The following is a 6,951-nucleotide window of genomic DNA, read 5'->3' as shown; positions in this document are numbered from 1 at the left end:
CTTTTTTAAAAAGATCGATTTATTTGAAAGGAAAAGTTACAGATTGAGGTAGGGGTGAGGAAGGAAGAGGTCTTCTACCTACCAGTGGACTCGCCCCCCCCCCCCCGCCCATGGCCACAATGTCTGGAACAGGACGTGTCAGAAGTCAAGAGCCAGGGTCTTCATCTGGGTCTCCCACGTGGGTGCAGGAGCCAAGCTCTTGGACCATCATCCCTGCTATTTCTCCTGTGACATAAGCAGGGAGCTGGATTGAAAGTACAGCAACTGACATTTCAAATGGTGCCCACACAGGATGTTAGTATTGCAGGCCTCAGTTTAAAACCTTCTATGGAACAGTGCCAGGCCCACGTGCTCCACTTGCGACCCAGCTCCCTAACATCCCGAGAAGAGTAGCAGCTGATAAATGGCCCACACATTTAGGCTCCTGCTACCCACATGGGAGAGCGGGAAGAGGTTTCAGCCTGGTCCAGCCCTGGCTGGACTCACATGGGGAGTCAACCAGCAAATGCAAGATCACTCTCTTGCACCCCCCCCACCCCCAGCCCCGGCTCTCTAACTCTTCCTTTTAAATAATTATAAAATCTTAGAAAAATCCATGTCTACAAGTTTAAATGATCCAGGTGTGGCAAACAAATCACCTGAGGCTTTTACTACCTTACCAGAATGATGGACCTGTCACAGCAACACACATCATTCAAGCAGTTTAAGAATGAAAGCCTCAGCAATGGCATAGGAAATTAATCCACCAGCTGTAATGCCAGCATCCCATATGGGCACTGGTTCTAGTCCCAGATACTCCACTTACATTCTAGCTCTCTGCTTACGGCCTGGGAGGGCAGTGAAGGATGGCCAAAGGCCTTAGAACCCTGTATCTGTGTGGGAGGCCCAGAAGAAGCTCCTGGCTCCTGGCTCTGGCCTGGCCCAGCTCTTGGCACCGCAGCCACTTTAGAAGTGAACCAGTTGGCAGCAGATCATCTTCTTTCTGTGTAACTACTACTCAAATAAAGAAGTAAAATAAATTAGAACAAAAAACCCCCTAACCTCACAGGCGTTTTTCCATCATTTGGATCACTTGACTGTTCCATGATGACGTGGGAGGGCAGAGCTGTTAACAGTGCAGCTCTACCGTCCCATGATGACTCGGGAGGGCAGAGCTGTTAACAGTGGAGCTCCACCGTCCCATGATGACTCGGGAGGGCAGAGCTGTTAACAGTGGAGCTCCACCGTCCCATGATGACATGGGAGGGCAGAGCTGTTAACAGTGGAGCTCCTCTGTAAGTCTACCCTGGGTGTTAAATTTGCATCCTTCCGGACAGCGACTTCATTTCCCAAGTGCACTGTGTTGTCTGCATCTTGTTCCTTTGGATGCTGGATCAAGAGTATTATGAGCCAACCAGTTTTTTTCATTACATTTTGGCTTGCTGCATCTTAACACTAGAGCACCTGGGTGCAAGACATGACTCCAGCCCCCAACTCCAGCTTCCTGCCAAGGCGGTCTTGGACAGCTCAGTGCTTGGGTCCCTGTCACCTACACGGCAGAGCCAGATGTAGTATACAGCTCTGGGCTTGGGCCTGGCGCAGTCCCTGACATTACAGGTATTTGGAGTGTCAGCAGATGAGAGCGTTCTGTCTACATCTCATTGCATCTCAAAAATAAGTTTTCAGTTTTTTTTTTTTAATTGAAAAGGCAGAAGTAAGAGAAAGAGAGAAAGAGAGAGAGATTCTCCATCCAGGGGTTCATTTTCCAAATAGTCACACTGGCCAGAGTTGAGCCAATCCGAAGTCAGGAGCCAGGAGCTCCTTCTGGATCTCCCACACAGGTGCAGGGTCCCAAAGGTCTTGAGCCATCCACTGCTGCTTTCCCAGGCCATAAACAAGGAGCTGGACCAGAAGTGGGGCAACAGGGACACAAATTGGCACTGATGTGGGATGCCAGCACCACAGAGCAGAAGATTAGCCTGTTTTTTTTTTTTTAAGATTTATTTTTATTATTTTTTCATTGGAAAGGCGGATATACAGAGAGGATAGACAGAGAGGAAGATCTTCCGTCTGATGATTCACTCCCCAAGTGAGCACAACGGGCCAATACTATGCCGATCCGAAGCCAGGAGCCTCTTCTGGGTCTCCCACGCAGGTGGCAGGTTCCCAAAGCCTTGGGCCGTCCTCGACTGCTTTCCCAGGCCACAGGCAGGGAGCTGGAAGGGAAGCGGGGCTGACGGGATTAGAACCGGCGCCCATATGGGATCTCGGGCGTGCAAGGCGAGGACCTTTAACCACTTGCGCCACCGCGCCGGGCCCAAGATTAGCCTGTTAAGTCACAGCATGGGCCCCCTAGTTTTTTATAAAGCTATGATTAAAGATCTCATGAAAGCTCATTACTAAAATTATGTAACTGACAAGGGAATTCCATATTTTAACACCTAGAATTTGGATTACATTAGGATTATTAAATTTATAAGAATTTTACATAATTTTGAAAATATAGTGCCAATACAGACATACAAATACAAGAGAAGCTTTAGCATCACTTAATATTTGACAATGCTTCTCACATAATTAAATATACTAAACAGCCCAATTATTTAATGCCTCTTTTTATAAAAAGTATTCATTTGAGGTTTTTCAAGAGCCCATCTGAAAATCCTGAAACTAAAAAAAAAAACAAAAAAAAAAAGAAGACAATTTTGGGGTCAGCACAGTTGCACAGCAAGCTAACTTTGTGCCCTGCTGTAGCAGCATCCCATCTGGACACTCGTCTATATACTGGCAGCTCCATTTCCGATCCAGCTCTCTGCATGCGGCCTGAGAAACGAACAGAGGACAGTACAAGTTCTTGGGCACCTGCACCCACATGGGAGGAGCTCTTGGCTCCCAGCTTTGGATCAGCTCAGCTCCAAATGTTGTGGCCATTTGAGAATGAACCAATGGATGGAAGCTCGCTATCCAACCTTCACTCGCTGTGAAATTTCTTGCAAATAAAAATAAATTATTATTTTAAAAAAGATTTATTTATTTTTATTGCAAATTCAGATATACAGAGAAGAGGAGAGACAATGAAGAAGATCTTCTGTCCGATCATTCACTCCCCAAGTAACTGCAATGGCTGGTACTGTGCTGATCCCAAGCCAGGAGCCAGGAACTTCCTCCAGGTCTCCCACACGGGTGCAGGGTCCCAAGGCTTTGGGCCATCCTGTGCTGCTTTCCCAGGCCGCAAGCAGGGAGCTGGATGGGAAGTGGAGCTGCGGGGATTCAAACCGGCACCAATATGGGATCCCAGTGCGTTCAAGGCGAGGACTTAAGCTGCTAGGCCACCGCACTGGGCCCAAAAATAAACGCATTTTTAAAAGATATAATTAATAAGCTGATTTTAAGAAGTTCAATCCAGGACCCGGCGTGATGGCGCAAGTGGTTAAGGTCCTCACCTTGCACGCCCGGGATCCCATATGGGCGCCGGTTCTAATCCCGGTGGCCCTGCTTCCCATCCAGCTCCCTGCCTGAGGCCCGGGAAAGCAGTCAAGAACGGCCCAAAGCTTTGGGACCCTGCACCCATGCAGGAGACCCGGAAGAGGCTCCTGGCTTCGGATCGGCATAGCATCTGCCGTTGCGCTCACTTGGGGAGTGAATTATCGGACGGAATATCTTCCTCTCAGTCTCTCCTCTCTGTATATCCACCTTTCTAATAAAAATAAAATAAATCTTTAAAAGAAAAAAGTTGTTCAATCCAGGTCCTGGCACAATAACTAAATCCTCGCCTGGCAAGCACTAGATTCCCATATGGGTGCTGGCTCATTTCCCAACTGCTCTACTTCCCTTCCAGCTCCCTGCTTGCAGCCTGGAAAAGCAGTAGAAGATGGGCCAAGTCCTTGGGATTGCTGTACCCACATGGGAGACCCCCAGAAGCTCCTGGTTTCACATAGGCTCAGTTCTAGCTATTGTGGTTACTTGGGGAGTGAACCAATGGATGAAAGATATCTCTCTTTCTCTCTCCTCTCCAGAACTTGATCTTCCTTTCCAATAAAAAACTAGGTGTTTCTTTAAAAAAAATTTCAATCCTGTTATGCAGACCAAAGAGAACTTTGTTTTGAAATGATCAAAAACTAGCTTGTGTTGCATGCTTTAGATATTTGTAGCTCTTGCGACTTAACTAATTACCAACAAATTTCACTTTGACAAAACTAAATTTCCTTATCCATTCAGGTTTTCATTTTTATTCTCTGGGAATGAAGCAGGGAAAGAGAAAGACTGATCTAACCCAATGGCCAGGGTTAGTTCAGGCCCAAGCAGGAGCTTGGAGCTCCACCCAGGTCTACTCTGGCGCAGAGGTCCAAACATTGGGTCGTTGTCCACTGCTTTCCCAGGGACATTAGCAGTGAGCTGGATTGGAACTTGGACTAGGGTTCCAATGGGATTACAAGCAGCACAGGCAGCTGCTTAGCTCACTGTCACAAAGGCAGCCTGTCACTCAGCTGTTGTCCTACCCTCTTTTCTCATTTTGAAAAATTAATCTTGATAGTACTCCAAGACAAAAAATATTTTTTCCTGAAAAAATTTTCTTAGTTTTTCTTACACAAAGCACATCTTATTTTCCTTGCATACAAAGTTTTTCCTACTATTTCTAGTCATTTTAGCTATACATATTAAGTAGTTTTTCATACTTTGTGATCTTAATTTCCACAGAACAAGCAGCAGCAAGTGGGGGCTGACACTGTGTGGTATGCTGGATGAAGCCACTCTTGCAGTACTGATATCCCATATGGGCACTGGTTTGAGTCCTGGCTTCTCCACTTCTGATTCAGTTCACTGCTTAATGGCCTAGGAAAGCAGCAAAAGATGGTCCGAATGCTTGGCCCCTACCATCTACAAGGGAGAGAAGGAAGAATCTCCTGGCTCCTGGCTTCACTCTAGGCCAGGCCTGACCATTACAATCACCTGGGAATGGAAGTCTCTCTCTGTGGCTCTTTCTTTTGTAGACACACAAACACACAGAGGGGGAGGGAGGGAGAGGGAAAGAGAGACAGAGAGAGGGGCAAAGGTAGAAGATCAACAAGACTCGCCTTCACAATTTAGCACAGTGCTACAGACATGACGTCAGGATGGTATTGGTGATAAACATGCAACACAGGAACAGAACAAGGAGCTCAACAGTCATGTGTGTCATGTGTCAACAGTCATGTGTGTCACCAAGCCGATTCCGACAAAGGAGTGGAGGCAATACAATGTGGCACAGACAGTCTTTCAGGCAAACACTACTGTACAACCAGCCATCCACATGCGAAAGAACTCTAAAGACAGACCTCGCACCCTGCACGAAAATGCATGAGTCCTACACAGCAAGCATAACTCCTGCAAGAATACACAGGAGAAAACAGACATCGCTGGGCATGGGAGCGGCTTAGGTACTTGAATCCCACCACCCCATGCCTCTGCTTCTGCCAGCTTCCTACTAACAACACTTGGAGAGCCAGCAGCTAATGGCTTGAGGAGCTAGGTCCCTACAAGACAAAAAGGGATCCAGAAGGAACTCCTAGCTCCTCCCTTAGCCTGGCCTACCCCCTGCTACTGTAGGCATTTGGGGAGTCAACCAGGGCATGGATGAAGACCTGTGGTTGGTCATTCTACCTTCCATAAAAATATATAAACATTTAGGGCCCGGCGCGGTGGCGCAAGTGGTTAAAGGTCCTCGCCTTGCACGCCCGGGATCCCATATGGGCGCTGGTTCTAATCCTGGCAGCCCCGCTTCCCTTCCAGCTCCCTGCCTGTGGCCTGGGAAAGCAGTCGAGGACGGCCCAAAGCTTTGGGAACCTGCACCCGCGTGGGAGACCCGGAGGAGGCTCCTGGCTTCGGATCGGCATAGTATTGGCCTGTTGTGCTCACTTGGGGAGTGAATCGTCGGACGGAAGATCTTCCTCTCAGTCTCTACTCTCTGTATATCCGTCTTTCCAATAAAAAATAATAAAAATAAATCTTTAAAATATATATATATATATAAACATTTAAAAACAAAGCAAAAAAATCAGTTGGCTCTTGGAAAGGGTGATGAGGACTAAACTGAAGACTGAAGGACCTGGGCCTAGGGACGTGCCCTCCCCCAGAAGGAACGGTCAGGTAGACTGAGATGACTGATGCCTCCAGCTCCTTCCCCTGACACACAACAGTCCCTCAATCGGTAACCTGCACTGGCCCTAAGAGTTCATTTGTGTCAACTTGTTTACCTCTGTCAGCAGCAGGCTGCAAGGTGCTAAAACTGGAAGACTCCACAGCCACAGACCATACTCGTGGGGACAGATTATGATCGGGGGACCCAGCACGCAAATGACCAACAGGAATCCAGAGGAGGCCACCCCCTCAGCGTCAAGGCAAGCAGGGGCAAAGTTAGCCCTGCTCTGACCTTGCCAGAAGGCTCCACACTGGTATCTGTGGCCTGCCCTAAAGCAGATTTCTGCCAAGAACCAGCCACAACCATGCAAGTTCTACATTTCACCCACGTGTCTTGGGCAGATCTGTCCCTCCCCAACGGCACCATGACTGTGCGTGGGCTGCGAGGAGTCACCTGCAGAGGCACATACACATTTCACAGCTGACCAACACTGGCCTCTGCCTGTCCCAGGAAAACAGAAAGATAGTAGTGGCCCCACGGAGCCACTCTCCTTACCGACAGCCACTCGAAGAAAGTGTCCACACACCACTAAAGACAATTTACTCTTTACTGATTAAAAATGAAGAAAACATGCAGTAAAATACAAAGTCCAAAAGGGGAGTGGGAAGGGAAGGGGGAGAATATTTTATGTCCTCCATAATCTAGCATCGCTGTTAAGGAACCTCCATTTAGTAACACACTGTAACTCTCTCGCAAATTATCAGAAAAATCAGCTGGCTCTAGGATTGGGTTTACAACTTCAGCAGAACAATCCCAACAATTCTGTTAGTCATTTAGGAAGACCATGCATCTCA

This window comes from Ochotona curzoniae, unplaced genomic scaffold (genome assembly GCF_017591425.1).
Source record: "Ochotona curzoniae isolate NIBS_2020 unplaced genomic scaffold, NIBS_Ocur_1.0 contig_1302, whole genome shotgun sequence".
Lineage (NCBI taxonomy): Eukaryota > Metazoa > Chordata > Mammalia > Lagomorpha > Ochotonidae > Ochotona > Ochotona curzoniae.
Note: the sequence above shows the minus strand (reverse complement) of the source record.